Here is a 17,956-nt window from a genome sequence, read left to right as displayed (position 1 = left end):
GTCCAGCTGTGCTCTTGCCTTTGCATGTCAAAACGAGAATGTTTTTGTGAGCTTTTGTCACTTTGTATGCGTGTCTGAGCGCTTTTGTTTTTTTGTTGTTGTTTTTTTCCTTTTTGCTTTTCTGTGCATGCGTGGATATGCCTGGGCGCATGTGTGTACATAGCAATGTATGTATGTGCGTGCTCGCGATTGTGTGTGTGATCGAGACGGCGCTTCGTGACTGTGGCTTTGTTGCTTTTTGCGACGATAAAGACCCCCTGTGGTGCTCAGTGTAGCGAGAGCCAACACTGAGATTCCACTCATCTGGACCCCATGGTGCACCACACATCACATGACAAGTGTGTGTGTGTGTTTATGAGCAAGTGCATGAGTGTACAAGTGGGCATGTGTGTGAATATTTGCGTGTACGTGCAACCTCCTTGAATATGAAACAATGTGCGTGTCTGTGTGAATGAATATGTTTCTATGTCTGTTTATCTGAGTGTGTATGCGTGTGTGTGTGTTTATGGGGTGCGTGTGAAGGAGGGAAAAGGGAGGGGTAGTAACGTCACAAGGGGATAGAGGGAAGGGCCAGGGGGGGCAGGGGCGTAACAGAGAGGAGAAAAGGGAGGGGGCAGACAGATCAGCGGCACACTGTACTGTGGTGGATGAATCAAAGTGTGTGAGATGGTCAGTACCCGGTTTTGTGTGTCTGTATGGAAGTAGCACTGAGTAGCACTGAGGAATCCACAGTCAATCACTCACATTCACAGATGTGTGCATGCAGACAGCAGACACTGAAATGATCAGCAGCAGTCACAAGAAAGTCAGCAGAGCAGACAACCATGTGTTGGATGGGGTGTTTGAGCCAAGTGGGTAGTAAAAAAAAATATGGACTATAATAAAGTGAGGGTTCGGAGGGGGGTATAATCCAAGATTGCATGTTTGTTGCATATCTTCTCTTTCCTTACCTCCCGTTCCCCGTATGCCTGTCCGCCTACCTCATTTGCTCCTTTGCGTGGAAGCAGGGAAAGGGCAGTGGCAGGGAAAGATTCACCTATGGCTGCCTCGACCGGCACTTGGCCACGCATCACATCACATCCAAACAAAGCGCGAGGCACAGCACGGCATGTCACAGCACGGCACACACAACAGCAAACAACTATCCTGAAGAGCACGCAGCAGGCAGAGGACTGGCTGGGCTATCAACTTTGTTCTGTGTGTGTGTGTGTGTGTGTGTGTGTGTGTGTGTGTGTGTGTGTGTGTGTGTGTGTGTGTGTGTGTGTGTGTGGGGTTTGTTGTGTGGAAGTCGACTAACCAGTCTATGTGTCTTAATGTATTCTCTAAAAGTTAGCTAAGCCTCCAGAACTGACTAGCAACCAAATGTCACCAAGCGCAAGACAGCAAATAACATGCCACAGTATCAGTTATACACCAACAGTTCAGTACAGGTGACCTGGAGCAGGTTGCACCAGCTATTGGCAAGTTCAAACTTAGCCTAGTTAAGTGTTTATGGGCTGGAGATTTACACATCACTATATTAGAATGAGTTGCACCACGAAAATTTGTTCTTACATAGAGATTGATTGTTACTAAACATTTACACCCCGTAACTGCCAGATGAAAGTGCGACATAGCCCAAACAACTGACAAAACTAATGTTAGCTCATATACAGGATATCCTGTTTGGATGGAAGAGTTAAAAAAGGTCATGTGAAATATGGTCGACATATTTGATCAAGATGCTGTCTACTAATGACTTGAACTGGAAAGATATACATTTCTTTTCACTAAAATAACAACATATACGTCAAATTACAGAAGGTTTTGTTTTTCATAGCTATGAGGTCGACACACAACTTTACACATCGTAAGTGCCCGATGATCTGAAATGTTTAAATCGGATAACAGAATACCTTAACTCAAATTGTATGTGTAACAACTATTTGAAATTAAATGAGGACAAAACTGAAATTATAGTTATTGGTCTTGCTTCTAATAGAGACAGAATTCTTTTGGTGGATTCAAAACTCTGGCAAAGCAGACTCAACCTAAAAAGTCTGGGTGTCTTCATAGAAAATTATTCCAACCAAGTAAACATACTGACTACATCAGTAGGACGGCACTTTTCCAACTAAGAAATATTTCCAAAGTCAGACGATGCCTTATTCTTCAAAATGCAATAAACTGATCAGTGTTCTCTCATCTGGGCTACTGCAATGCTCTTTTTACTGGATTACCAAAACATATCAGTGAATAGAATGAAGCTTGTACAAAATACAGTCTTAACAAGAAGAAGTAAAAGAGCACCTAGCTGACTGTCTCTCCATCTATACTCACAGCCGCTGACCTTAGGTCATCAAACACTACATCATTAACTATACCAACAGTTAAGACTAAGAAGTATGGAGAGAGAGCTTTCTCTTACTATAGGCCAAAACTACGGTACAGATTTCCCATAAACATCTGCCTTGTATTTTCTGTAAATTGTTTTAATAAACATCATAAAACTCACCTCTTTAATCCTGCTTGTATGTTGTAGTCTGTTTAGTCTTTTTTTGTTCCTTTTCTTCTGAGTCTTAACTGTATTTATATAATTTTACCATCTTTTACTGTATATAATGCTGTGTTTGCCAATGCTTTTTTTTTAAATATATGTACTGTATATACAATTATGTGAAGCACTTGGTTCCACATTGTATGTATGATAGGTTATATACATATAAAGTTTATTATTATTATTATTATTATTATTATCATTATTACTTTCTGACTAAGTAAATTACTCTAAAACAAATTTCTCCATAATTAGATAAAATAAAGTCACACATACTTAAGGTATGACATTAATTTACTAAATTGTTGGCCCCTAAAACTGTTATTTTTGGCAGTTATGTTACAGCTTGTGTTGAAGCAGTGACTTCCTGTTTAAATTGTTTGCTCTCGATTGGGCAGTGCAGTGATATGTAAATCCTATCAACCGATTTACACATAACTAAAGTCTTTACTAGCTTTCTTAAGTTTTAATGGTGCAACCAGATTAAGTTAATCACTAGGAGCTGCAGAACTAGCTGTAATACCTCTAGCTGTAATACCTCTAGCTGTACTATATGCCCCTCAACTGGGAACATAATGTTACAGTAGCTCTGCAACAGCTGAATGATAATATATGTCGAGGGTAGTTTGACTCTTCAGTTCCACTCCTGAGCCCTGCAGCTGATGTTTTATACCATTTTAACTTAGATTGTTTACTTTACAGACTCCAATACACTACATACTATACCAACAAAACAAGAGAAGCACTATGTTATATTTTAATGAATCTCTATGTTTCTCAGGGCCCAGGTTTAAAACATAGACTGAGTGCAGACATAAGGGGTGAAGGCAGGACAGCAGGGCGGCCAGTGCAAAAAAGGAGCCAGAGAAAGAAGGGGGAGTATAGTCTGTTACATTAATCTGAGTTAGCAGACAACACATGTGCTTCCTTTAGCCCCACTAGACCACGCATCAAAACACGCAGCTCGGCACGACATGGCACGGCACGAGCAAGCCAAGTGAGGCCAGAGGAGGTAACACTGGCTGAACTGTGTGTGCGTGCCTTCCCGCCTGTCTATCTGTGCGGGTTCTATTTTTCTGTTGCAGTTTGTGAATAAGACCATACCTTCTTAAATCTAATCCTACTTTTGTGTTCTTCATTTACAGCTTAAACCAACCAGGTGGAAATAGATGACATTCTGTCTGACTAGATGACAGTCAGTGGAGCGAAGCAAAATGCAACCTCATTTAACCTTCTTGAGCAAGAGAAAACAAGAGCCATCGCCTGCAGTGTTTAACTCTGTCCTGAGTCTCTGCGCTGAACATTATGCAAATAAGCTTCAGACACTTATGGATGAGTAAAACAGAGACCACCTAATTCAGTTTGACTGTACAAATAACTAAAGTTTAACGTCACCAAAGGCCACCTTTTGAGTGAGGCAGAATGTATATATATATATTATTAAGTTCATAGAATGTTTACAAGAAAATCATAACCTCATTTACTGTTAAGTGTGACGGGTTTGTAAGTGGTCTGTTTTACCTTTCTTTTGTATCCACTTTCCCTCAACTTGCCTCAAATTCTACCTCAGTTAATGAGGTTTCTTAGAATTTCAACAGCAACCACATACATAAGACACATACATAAAGCTGTATTCAGCTTTGAATATGCGTACGTAGTGAAAGCAGTAACCATGATGTGAAGAAATGATAGCAGTCAACGAAATGATAGTGTGGGAAGAGAGGTAGTAAATGCAACAGAGCAAGATTTTCCATGAGATTTATACCCCTGGCTGAAAACACAAAAAAAATCTTTGTGAATATCATGGATAATGTTCCAATGAGGCTACTATCAATGAGGAAATTCTTCCTCTTTTGATAGTGAATTTCTTTCTCTAAGAGTGTTAAAGAATCAGTGCAAAATGCTGAGTCTATAAAAAAGCCCTTGCCCTAGCAAATGGTTTTGTATTCAGGAAGAGAGTGCCTGAAAACTTGCTTTATATGTATCTTTCAAAAACAACTTCCACTTTGGCTGGTATGGAAACTGCTTCATAAAAGCAACAGTGACCTTGTAATGACCCGTGGATTATCATGCAATATTGTCACTTTGTATTACCAGGCACCAGACAACACCCGTGACAATATTGCACAATAATCCCCCCGCTGTCTCTCAGTCATTACTGCAGATCGGCATTCATCTGATGAAACCTCCCCCTCTCCCTCTCTCTCTTAATCTCTCTCTCTTCCCCCGGATTTAAGAAAACAGACTGAAAAAGGGGAGGAAAGGTAAGGGTGGAACAGGAAAAACAGCCAAAGAGGAGGAAGAAGGAGGAGGAGAATGAGGAGGGAGGAGGAGGATGGGAGCAAGTCTGTGATACACTGATTAGAGTGAACAGACAACACATGTGCTACCACTATCCAGCAACCTCCTGAGGTCTGAGAAGAAGGAAGGAGCGTGTCTGGTTTGAAACTATCCATTATTCAAGAAGGGGAAAACCGAGGGAATGAGAGAGAGAAAGAAAGTGAGACAGAAAAAGAAAGAAAAGGAGAGATGTGTAGCATGGTGTAGCTCCCTGGGACATCTGGCTTGCCTCTCCTCTTTTCCTCTAGAAGACTTTGCCATGCTCACATTAAAAATGGATGGATGGAGGGAGGGAGAGGGAGAGCAAGAGCAGCTGAGAGCCCTCGGTCAACAGTCAGACTCACGAAAAGACACAACAGAGGCTAGTCAGGAATTCGATTTACACGTTTACACTAAAAAAGTAAACAGAGAGAGACGTAGAAAATGTTTTTAGAATCAGGCAGCGGATTCGTCATTGAAATGACAGACTTCAGTAGAAGCGAACAAACCAGCCCTGTCTGGTGTCGAGAGTGTTTCGGTGTTGCAACTTAAACAACTTAGCTTCTGGTGAGGTGTCCAAAAGAACACACTGTACTACTGCGTACATTAGACTTCAGACTATATGAAGACATCTCAACTTTCTATACAGTTTTGCCCTGCTGCCAAAAAATGATACATTTTCTATTGAAAGGGATTTTTTTTCACTCAAGTGAGTTGAGAATGCCTTTAGTTCAAGTTCAAATATTTTTCTATAGTACCATTTCTTACAAATGCAGCTAAAATCACAGAGAGGCAGAAGCAAGGCTGATGTGTACTAACACACACCCAGGTCATAGTCATAGGTATGGTCCAACAAATTAGCAGATAACTTTACAATATGTCCTTTTTCAAAACAGACGCAGGCAGCGGGACATGTCCACAGCATATGTCAGCACACAGCACTTGCGGACATGGGAGATGACGAAATTTGCATCATACAGACCTTTGCGGCAGCATGGATGCACTTTTAGGTTGTACACTATACTAATGGGGACCCCCACTGACATAATGCAATGCCTGGTCCCTATAAAATAAACTTAACCATCACAAATGCAGGTCCATTCCCAACGTTTAATTTTTTCACTACATTCATTTAATCAGGTTTGGTTCAGATATTCGGTAAAAGTTAACTTGAAACACGTAGATTTTATTACAACCATGTAAAAAAATGACAAATCAGAGAGGCTCAGTAGACACAAAAGTCTGACTGATGTAGCATGTTATGAACAACAGAAACTTTTAACTGAAGTAAGAAAAAAAAAAACTTCAGGAGCAGTTTGGAAGTTTTATTTTGGTCACACAGAGGTGAAGTGGTTAGATAAACATGTGCAGGGGCTTTTATCAGTTTGGGTAACACTCAAACTTCCAAATTCTACTGAAGATGTGTGAGGCCTAGTCTCTTTTGTACCTGTCCTGTCAACATACAGAGGGCGGTGTGGTAACAGCATGGACTCTGATCACATCAGCAGGTCTAAATTTGTACACCAGGAATCTTACATGTGGAACTGTTACGTTTATAACACAAGTCAAATGTGACAGCACGTCTGCCTTCAAGGTGGGAACAGCTAAAAATTTAACTGATTTAAAGTAAAGCTCCACAATAGGTTTTAATGTGTACATGGAGCAAACTACTCTTTTTCCATTTATTATCGAGTGTGCATAGCAAAAGGCATATAACCACCAGATCTACATTTATTGTTACATTAAAGTGTAATGTAATGTAATTGTTTTACCTAAACTCTGTATTGTGAGGACCGAAGCTGCTGCTGCTCTGCTAATGTACTGCTTTTGCTACGCAGACTATGGAGACATTGTGTAACCTTAACCCCTAAATAATACAAGAGCACACACAGAAACACACAGTGCTTGAACTCAACATAGTTTTACCTACAGTCCACACTTTTGCACACAGCAGTCAGTCAGGTCAGTATTACAGGCCCAAGGCTTCACATCCAGTCTTTGCTCTGTCAGCTGTCCACCTAGAGCCACAAGTACTTCATATAGAAAGAGAGAGAGTGAGAGAGAGATAGAGAAAGAAGGAGGAAGTACCATGTTGCTGAGACTCTGTAGAAGGGATGGCAGCCTCAGGCTGAAACACACTATAATGTGAATGCACCTGCTAACAAAACTGAGAAACTCCTCAATTATAAATGAAACTAGAGTCAGACAGGTAGTGAATGCATGCCATGGCATGCAGTGTGTGTGTGTACGTGTGCGGACGGAGGAGGGTAGGTAAACACAGCCTTTTTTAAGTATCGATGTTTTGTCTATAATCTCCTGGTGTGTTGGTAATGTGTATGTCTGGAATTATGAAAGGAAACACAAAAAAGTTCAACACCATTAAGGAGAGAGCTGGGTGTTTGTGTGCTTGCATGTGTGTGTGACAGAAAGTGTCTTCATTATTGGTTTTCTAGTCTTAGTCTCTTCATTGACTCTCTCTCTCTGAAGAAAACTAGACAGAAAATCTTTTAGTTATCTCTCTTGAACAAACACTGGGATGCTGCCTATTCTCTCTCTGCCTCTGTTGCCCTTCACTCCCTCTCTAATTATCTCTGAAGTGAACGTCTTGTCCTGTTACATTGTGTTTCGGAGCTCTTCACATACCACAACATTAGAGCAGTTAACTGGGAGTATTTTCCCTCCTGTCTTTGTCTCTTTCTCTGCTTGCTTTTCTTGCTTCTCTCTCTTCTTCTGCCTGTGCTTCCCTCTCTCTTGGAGTTGAACGTCTTGTCCTGTTACACTGTGTGTTTGAGCTCCTCTCAGACTGTGACACTTGAAAAGTGAATAGGTAGTATCAGCACCTTATGGAGAACAAGAGGTGCTCAGCAGCTGTGTAAAAAGGCTGTGGTGTACTCCATTCAGTGCTACACTTAAAACAACTAATCCTTCAGCCACATTTGGACTGGAACATTGTGCTAGGAAAGAGGGAACACATCTTCTCAGTTAAAGTGTCACTTTGACAACTTGGAGAAAAATCCCGCCAAGTAAGGAAGAGGTGAAACAGCTTTGTTTGGAGTTTTGAGGTGGCTATAGACCAATGCTTATGCTGCGTTCAGACCAACAGTAGCTCTGCGTCACTGCATCAGAACATCAGGGGTCCTGAAGCAGAGGACCACTGCAATGTCATCCAGCAGCGCACTGTGTTGTCCAATCAAATGAGTGTAAGCACAGCATCCAGGTAGATTACTTTGTAAAATGCATAGCGTATTCAACTTTTCATTATCGTCAGATGAGAAGATAATATTATTGCTGACATGATAATTTAAATTAGATCAAAATAAATATATAAATTACAGAGTATTAAAAGCCTGTCTCACAGTATTGTAAACTTCTGGGCAGTGTTTTGGTGTCTGATAAACTTTCAATTTAATTGGATGCTTTAATCAAACCGGACTTCCTAGATTATATTTTATCTTTCTGGTACCTGTAGCAACACGCCAATGCAGCCCCTTTGCGTTTTTTAACTGCAGTACTATTTTTAGTCTGACCACCTGCTTAGAGAAGCAGGTTTGAGATGATTTTCAATCCCAAGACCATCATTGAAAGGAGGGAGTAATACTCCCGGGACCATGAATAATAAGTGCTAATGTGCCCTTGAGAAAGACAAAGACAGAAATTGAGGGGAAGTGTGACTATATTCACATGATGCTGGGGGAAACTGCAGAGCAGCATGCATTGTCAGCATATTTAAAATACATTACAGTACTGTATTTTAAGTTCCCTTGCAATAACTGCTATACTTACAGAAACAATCCAGTCAAAAAATTTTGGCATTACGATTAGCGTGGTTGGTTTTGCTGCACAGAAATATGGAACAAAATAATAAAACTGTTCCCTACCATCCCATTAACCTCACTGAAGTAATCCACTCAGAAAGGAGCTATAAGGCAATGTAATAAATGTACCCTCTTATTTCATCATAAGTGCAGTGCAGATTGTTCATATAAAAATGTAGTTCGTACAAATTTTGAAACATTTCATAGAGAAACTGTGGAACAATATGGACGTCACTGTACAAATAAATCTGTGTTTAGTAATATCCCAGCAGGCACTGGACAGAAGACAGGGAGATGCTGGGGAAGGGCTGCCAGACCAGATGCTTAATGTCTAGCACAGAATCAAACATAATAGAAAATTATTAAGTTTTCAATCCACCTGCAAGTTTTTGAAATCTAGGAGAAAATCCATATGAGAAGGAAAGCCATTTGGCAGTTGGTGGTCTCACACCCTGTCTACCAACGTTTACTTTGAAATTTAATTCAACTACTGCCTTGCAAAGTATGAGTGTGTGTTTTCATGTGGGTGTGTGTACCTGTATCTGTAATTAAGCTGCGTCCCTGTGTATACACACACAATAAGCATGCTTTCGGCATCAAAGTTCAGTGTGAGTATGTGTGTTTCCTTGCCCAAGTGTGTGGGTGGGAGGCATGGTGTGTGTGTGTATGTGTGTATAACCACAGTGCTCTCCTTCTCAGCAGCCCACCATTAAACCTTGGTGCCAGCCCTCTCCCAGCACACCAGGATTAACAGCACTTAAATGGGCCTGTTAGTACACCACCTCCTCTTTGCCTCCCACGCCAACTAGCGCACATGGTGCTGCCCACAGTTTTGCACTTGCAACGCACTGCCTCTGTTGTTTTTTGTTCTCGACTCACCCCCAGCCACCTAAGCCTCCTCTAATAAAAGGTGCTGAAGTGTACTCAGTGGGGGGCTAAACCCAGAACATCCTCTATTTTACGGACCTATTGGAATCTGAGTGGATGACAGAGGGAGGAAAAGAGGGAGGGAGGGAGGTATATCCTGAGACTGAACCAGATGGGCTCTGAGAAAAATGTCAGTCTCTCCTCATTCTCTCATTCTTTGTTACAGTCTCTCTTTCTATCTTTTCTTTGCTCTGTGTCCGGTTATCACATATCCCCTCTGACAAATCATAAACAGAACGACTGAAATGGATGCACACACACACTGGGGAGAGATGGATGCCCACTACAGAAATCGATAAATAAAATGGATTCCCATTTGAGTCTGTTGGTCATGACACAGCAGGCAGAAAGAGAGATTGACAAATGGATGGATGAGAAAATGGACTGTGTGATTGTGTGTGTGTGTGTGTGTGTGTGTGTGTGTGTGTGTGTGTGTGTGTGTCTGTGTCTGTGTCTGTGTCTGTGTGTGTACTGTTAATAAATGGGTGTGTTTGTAGGAGACTATCAGGGGAAGGTTTGGGGGGGGGGGGTGTTTGTACATGGGCATGGAATGGCCACCCTCACATAATACCAGTGGGTGTATTGTTCACAGCCATCTACTGGCCTCAATGACAAATTCCAGAAATTACTAGAGAGCAACAGACAGAGGAACTGAGACAAACAGAAAGAAAGGAGCAAACACAGAGAGAGAGATAGTGAGCAGTCTAGCTTATCCATTGAGTAATCTCACTACTATGCACCTAAAGTGGGACCAACAGACAGGGTGTAAACAAGTCAACTTTAGGGGTGTGCCATATTATATAGTCCATGATAAATTTTAATGTGATAAAAATGTGTCACATTATGATCTTAACGATTCTGTAAAGTACTGACTTATTTATGTCATGACTATGCAGCAGCAACACACAATGCTTAAAGCGACATAAACTTTGCTGCTGGCTCCACTGTGGAAGTATTAGTTCCAAAAATGGACTATTGGCCACTGGCCAAAACATTTTCTTTGTCTAATTACTTTGCTTTGTATGTGCTCTATACACTGTATTTTTGATGTGTAATGATATAAAAGCCCTTTTCAAAACGTATGTTGTAATGTAAAAATCAGCTTGAAAATAATATTATTTAAAATATTAATTTCTGGAAAACATGATCTTTGGAAATAGTAATTTCCTTTGACAGACAGAGAATAAACTGCTATAACTGGTAGTAGATACTCTATGTGCCTCCTGTTTAAAGGGGAAAAGCAGGAGATATTCCCTGCTAATTTATATTCATACCATATGGCATATCATATGGGACTATATAACTGCCACCTGACATTGACAAGGATATGAAGCAACACGCAATCATTGCCATGTTACTTCCTGTGTGCTTTATCCTAAAACAGATGGAAGATTAAGAGAGAGACATTGTCCCATTTCTTACTCAAATCATATGGATTTCTGTAGCATATGGAAAGAATGGAGTGTTAACAAACTCATCAGGATGTAACGAATGTGTTTTCAACACATTTGTATTCCTGGGTTGTAAAAAAGATATTTCTTAACAACATATGTTGTGTCAATATGGTCTTTCATTAATATGTTGCTTTCAAAGGTAACATGTACAGCATGGTCCAAAAACTAATGCATGTGTTTGCTGAAAATTATTCTCCCGAGAGGGGAGTCTTGGTGCTCAGATATACGTTCAAATACAAAATCAGCGAGGTACCTGCCAAGCGTTTTCAGGAGCATGATTTTTGAATCATTGCCTACCTTTTTTATTTCTTCAGGCAGTGGGTAGATCGGAGGACAGTGAAGAACCATCTTCATTTCCCTCTCCTTCTCCTGCTCCGCCTCCATAGATCTCTCCTTGTCTCCTGGAAACAAGCAGAGGACCAACTGAATTAGCTACCCTGGAAATAGTTTACAGTGTGTGTTATTGATATTCATTCGGTGCTGCAAACTAGGGCTGTGACTAACAATTATTTACAATACTGATTAATCTGTCGATTTAATAATTTCATTGATACAAAGTCAAAAAATTGTGAAAAAAATGTCCTAGGATATATTTTTAAATTGTTTGTTTTGGCCAACAGCAAAAAACAATCAAATTAAAATTCTATTAAACAGAGAAAACCACTAAGTCCTCACATTAGAATATCTGGAACCAATGAATGTTTGGCATTTTGCTTTATAAATTATTAATCAATTATCAAAACTGTTGCTGGTTAATTTTTCTGATCAAGCAGTCCATTTATTGACTAATTGTTTTGGCTCTACTGCAAACTCATAGAAATATTAAGCCTTTAAGAGAGAAATGCAAAATCCTGACTACATTGTCTTTTTTTGTTTGTTTTTTTGGGGGGGGGGGTGTACTGAGCTCTTGAAGGGTGAGTTCTGTGATGCATGAAGCATTATATGAAATTATTTCTACAAGCATCCTAAGACATAGTGTTCTAACTAATATTGCCCAGGAAAATCAAATACTCTTTGCAGGATAAAAATGGGTGGTACTTTTAAACTGATGAATAGCACTTAACCTCTGAGGTTAACATAAGAGTAAATCCCTTAGCGTGATGTCCACCATATTAAACCCATTTACTGTACACTCTATTCAATAGATTAATCAGTCAAGCTTATTGCATTAAGCTTATAGATTCTAGATTATGGCATTTCACAGCTGAGGGTATTTTGACTTCAGAGCCATACATTAGCCTGTCCTCCACTGCAAGGTAACAGAAGGTTTAACAAGGACCGATTCAACCTTCAAGTGAGGGAACTTTCCACAAAACAAAGTTCTAACAACTCTTTTGTCTGTGTGTCATTGTTAATTTATGATTAAGGTGATAGTTTACTTGTATGTGTTTTAGGTTTCACCTGTCGTGTAACAGTAGCCACTGAGGTACAGTCAGTAATTTGAGCATGGGTGCAGGAGGTCGTGCGAGGAGAACAGTGATGAAAGGCCTAGCCTCTGTCTGTCTATCTGTTTGTGCACGCTTTCAGGGCATTTATCTATCAGCTCACCATTAGTGAGGAGAAAGCATCACGCCATCTCATCACTTGGCCTCAGATTAAATACCTCTGGCTAACTTAGGGCCAGAGGTCACTCCTATCAGATGGTCCCCTGTGCTCGGCTGCATGCCAGACATTAAATGCCCTCACAGACCATCAGAGGGAAACAGAGTGAAAGGACACACATGAAAATGTACAGCAAAAACACACAAAACATTTAAGCACTAGCACGTAAACAAGCTTGTGTACCCTCTCTGTCTCTCTTAAACACACCAGTGCAGACACACAAACCCTGCCCAATCAAAGAGCAGGCTTCATGCTCACGCACGCTAATAGCCTGATTGTCCCCCCACTGTCTCTAGGCCCTGCATTTAAAACACAGCAGAGATCCTCCGTTGGCTCATACAACGTAGATAAATTAGTAACGCCCTGTGACAGCATTAAGCAGGCCTATCATTTTAGATGGACACAGATATAAAGGCCTGATTTTGCATGACAACTGTTCCTCCGTGACATTTTGTCCGTTTTAGCCCTGATTGAACTATTAATCAGTCTAATGTGAGAGAGGCAAGCTGTTCATAAACTCATCTATTCTGCATGGACGCATGCCTGAGTCGTGAGAGGAAAACATACACGAACACACAGTTTAGCACAAGCACACTGAGGGGCAAAAAGCTTTTAGCCACTAGAGAGGGGAGGCCCCAAGATGAAGAAATGCCCCTAACCCATCTCTTCCTGACAGAAGTTGAAATGATTTGATTTTACCGATCCACAAAGATAATTGTTTGTTTAAGGAGTTCAGCAGTGTGACATTTTGTTATAGTCTTATCTAACAACTATGCCTCCTTCCTACCCAAACTTTAAGTAGTAGCCAGAAAACAGTTCACTGACGCAATTAAAGCACATGGTTGAAAACACACAGTCCAAAAATGCACACTTGGTTTCATCCATATGACATAATTCATTAACTAATTTTTAGAGTGGCTTGTAGGCCTATACAGGCTTCATATGAAAGCAATTTTAAGTTTAGAAATTTATATTACGGAGATACTATATAACCTATAATATAATTAAGTCGATAAGTTAGCATAAACTCATCACTTAGAATGGCACATTTCAAGTCTCTACATTAGCTTACGTGTGTTGTGCGCAAAACGCAGGTTTGTTTAGATGAAGGTATAGTAAACGTTATCTGGCATAAAACCTACATTTGTGAATGTCCTTGTTTATTAAATGAGGGACAGACATTGTTTGAAAGAGAAAGGAAGCTGAGTCGACCGGACGATAACTAACTCTAAACAAATCAGTGCGCTCTCTCACCTAAACTAGCACTTAACACCGCAGCCATATGAGGATGCAACTTTCTGTTTTAACTTCTACTAACTTGTGAGCAAAGCTTCATTACCTACCCACTATAAAGCGCCTCGCTCGTAATGAAGGCGAAAATAATCACAAAATACTATTTTAACTGGACCTGGCTCCGGGTGTACGCCATAGTCTGGCTGTTACTATGGCTACGACGCAGAATTATCACGTAGACGCGCAGCGCAGAACGTCCAATGAACGGTCAGGACGAGCACCTAAAGTTGCTTTTTCCATCAAAATAAAAGCATGGTATATAATTCAATATGAGTTGTGATAATTATCAGTGTTGGAATATAACTACAGCAAGTAAATTTTTGTCAGGTACTCTTCTTGAGTTCAACTTAGAGTTACTTTATTTCAGTATTTCTGTTTTATGCTACTTTTTCCCTTCTTCCACTACACTATATTTCAGATGGAAATATTATACTCTTTACTCCACAACGCAGCTATAGTAACTAATTACTTTGTAGATTAAAATTTTACATGTAAAGGCTATGATGAATTAAAGATTAAGTTACATATATAACAAAATAGTATAAATAGTTGAAATATGCGCAATCCAATATTATAATACAATATTATAATATTTAATAATACAGCACTGACAGGGGCCTTTTTCCTGTGCGATGAGTACTTTAGGTACTTTTACTTTCAGAAATTTAAAATGCAGGACCTTTACTTGCCATGGAATACTTTATTGTGTGGTATTACTACTTTTGTTTAGGTAAAGGGTCTGAATACTTCTGCCACCACTAGTTATGATCATACACTAACTATCACAGTCCTGGTGATAACGTATTATTTTATTGTAATTTTTTTATTTTGTTGTCATAGCAATTTGTTAAAAATAGCAAAACAAAAAACAACAAAAAGAAAAACATTTCCTAGGCAGAGTCAAAGATTTTATCTTAACTGTGCAGCCTCTTAAGAACTCAGCAACTTTATCTGTCAGCCACTGGTGTGGAAGCTTGTCATTTTAACCTCTTGAGCAACAGTCAATCTTCACCAAAACCACCTTAACCGCCTTCGGTCTCAGGGGGTGGAAACTTCAGTTTGTAATGCTGGTCACTTCAATTTCATGCTTCACGTGGCAGGAAGGGCCATGATTGATGTGAACGCGTTAGTGACAATTCCTGTGGATATATGTCATTCAACTACAGAGTTAACCAATGAAGTGGGGGGACTCATTAAGATACAAGAAGATGAAACTGATATTGATCCTTTTGTGTATCTTTATATATTGACTCTAGGATAACAAGTACAATTTCCAAGATGTCGGAGCCTTCCAAGAGACACACACAAAAAATCTGCTGAGAATACATTTATTGAGAATAAGTATAGTGAGTTTACCTTTAAAATAAACACGTTTTTTTATTTGGTAAAACAAAGCATGAATTGGCTATTGTTTACAATATGCAGACTGACTTTTTCTTGAAGTCGCATTGCTGAGATCTGCCTGCTTGCACAGGTCAAACTCCATGCTCAGTTTGGGTTGTGTGCATTTAATTCATTGCCTCAGAAGTAATGTGAAATAACAGCCAGACATTCCTGCAGGGCTTTTTAAAGGACCAATCGTTTTGTGGTAATAGATTTTAAACAAATGTCTTTAGACAGATATTTTTGCCTTTTTTATGTGATATCATTGCCGTCATTTTACTGTGGCTGACCAAAGCAAACTTGTCTGAATGTTCCCTACCATTACAGAGAGTGTGTGAGAGAGAGCGAGGGACAGAGAGATCTTTGGTATGATTTCATTTGGGATGCATGTCGTGCTATTTATGGACCCGTCAATGAATCATGCAGACTCAGTCACTCTGATGCAAATTGCACTCACCCACTCAAGTCTAGCCTACCTTCCGTGTTTGTCTATCTGCCTCCACAGCAGAAAAAAATTGGTGAACATGACAAAAGGGGAGAAAAATGTTGTACTCAGACAGAGACAATATTAAAACTTCGCACCCCACTTGGCCAAAGAGGGGAGAGGGGAGAGAAAACACAAGCCCTTTCTCTGTATCTCCCCCTCCTCTTTCTGTCTCACTCCCCGTTACCCTCTCTGAAATCGGTCATGTCCTCAAATACCCCTGTGGCAAGGACAAAAGAAGAAGGAGTTGGTACCATTCTGTACATTTAATTCAGAATCATATGCAAAGCAGTATAACTGGATTGTACTTTCAAATCATTATGCCACGTATAAAGTTTATCAGTGTTCTCTTTGTAGTATGTCAAATACTCAAAGCAATGTGCTTTTTAAAAAGGTCAAAACTACGTTCACAATAGTCTGGTTGCATTTACAGTATTTGGCTACATCAGTGTCATCATAACAGTTTTAATGCCCTGAGTATCATAATTTTATTATAGTTGCTATACATTTCACTATAGCTGGACTTTTTATTGAACCCAGTCAGGTTAATAATTGATGAAAGCTGGAATCTAATCATTTCTCTGTCATAATTATTTGTGGAACCACTAGACAGTATTTTGGGTAGTCTCTGTGGCAAAAGCAAATTAACCTAATTTGGGAAGGTGCATCCAGTGTTTTAGGGGCACTGAGCCTGCAGGGACTGGGAGCTTGGCATCTATTGAGTCTGTTTCCGGCACGCTATGCTGTGTGGGCAAGTGTATAATGAAGCATGCTGAGTGTGTGCTTGCGTGCGTGTGTGTAAGAGAGGGAGAGAGAGGGAGGAAGGAGGGGGAGGGGGAGGGGCGACAGGCAAAAGTGTGTGTTATGTGTGTATGTGTGTGCATGCAAGGATTTAAGAGGACGGGGGAGGAGTGAATATGACCCACTATTCTTTTTTTGGAATGAAGTATTGTCACGCTTGACATATTTGGGCTAGGCTATGCAGGACAAATCCGATGGCCAAACATGCAGGTGAAACTCACCAAACTCTCCGTAAAAAATACTGTAGAACCAGTTCAAAACTGATAAATGAAAGAGAGAATTATGAAGCTGATGGCCGGCAGTCACAACACACAGACTGTAAAATTAAAAGGTCTTTGTTTTTTTGTGTATTATTATACAACTTTTATGACATAAGCTCCTCTACACTCACTCAGTCAGTTAACCCAAATAGGTCATCCCACAGACTGCTTTCACAGTGCTCTGCGGATGTGAACTGTTTTCCTTGGTATTTCTTTGGGTAGCACCAAATGGTCCTCTTGTGCACGCAATGCTCCACTGTACAAGCCCTGACCACTCCATGTGAATGTAAGACTTTTCCACCTGTTATGTTGCGTCATTGTGGGTAGTCCCCTGATCCTGTTTTGCCAGCCATTGGGCCTCTGTCAGAAATTTCTTTGTGTTTCATTTTTTTGTAAAAATAGTATCCCATGTCTGATTCATGAGAAATTTGCTGAAGGACTGATTTGTCCATACGCCAGGAAATTTGTCACTGGCTTGTGTAATGTCCAAATAATTCTATTAGCATAGCAGTCCTCAGAGTGGTGAGAAAAGCTACATGCGGTTACTAAAAAGACAAATCAAATGAGGCAAAAAAAAAAAGTTATCACCCAACAATAACTAAAAAAGAATAATAACAAGAGCAAATAAGTGCACAATCCGTTAGAAGACGTGCTTCCTTTATTGTCATTTACATGTCTTTAAAATGCTCAAATCCGTCTGTGATCCTCTAGCAAACACAGTTTGAGTTCACGGGTGTCTTATTTTATTTCAAAAATGACCAAAATATAAAAAAGCGATCTTTTTCGTGTGAAAAGTCTTGGCTTGTCATATGTAGGTCAGTGCACCCACCAGAGGGCGGTGTAATAACTAAGAAATAAATGCCTTGACCTCCATTTTAGTAACTGTCATGATCACAACCCTGTAAGTAATTGTACAAAATAGGAAGCATTGATTTTCATGGTAATATTCAGAATTATCTGCTTTCCATATATGTTGAGTTTCAAATAACAGTAATAATGTATAAATAAATAAACCATAATTTACCTGGGGCTTTGCTATCGTAGAAATATTTTACATTGGCCCTATGAAGAACAAAGCCCAA

General features: G+C 40.0%; 1 long non-coding RNA gene across 1 annotated transcript in view; it reads right to left on the bottom strand.

Annotated features, from left to right (window-relative positions):
* The window catches only part of LOC120792209, a 23,136-nt gene extending 9,017 nt beyond the window's left edge, over positions 1 to 14,119 (bottom strand). The window contains exons 1-2 of the long non-coding RNA XR_005707783.1: positions 13,997 to 14,119; positions 11,349 to 11,452 (exon numbers count right to left, since the gene is read on the bottom strand). This is a non-coding gene — a long non-coding RNA (uncharacterized LOC120792209). The remainder of the gene's footprint in view (positions 1 to 11,348; positions 11,453 to 13,996) is intronic.
* Between the last annotated feature and the right edge of the window lie 3,837 nt (positions 14,120 to 17,956).

Source organism: Xiphias gladius, chromosome 7 (genome assembly GCF_016859285.1).
Source record: "Xiphias gladius isolate SHS-SW01 ecotype Sanya breed wild chromosome 7, ASM1685928v1, whole genome shotgun sequence".
In the NCBI taxonomy this organism is placed as follows: Eukaryota; Metazoa; Chordata; class Actinopteri; order Istiophoriformes; family Xiphiidae; genus Xiphias; species Xiphias gladius.
This window is presented reverse-complemented; position numbering and strand designations above follow the sequence as displayed.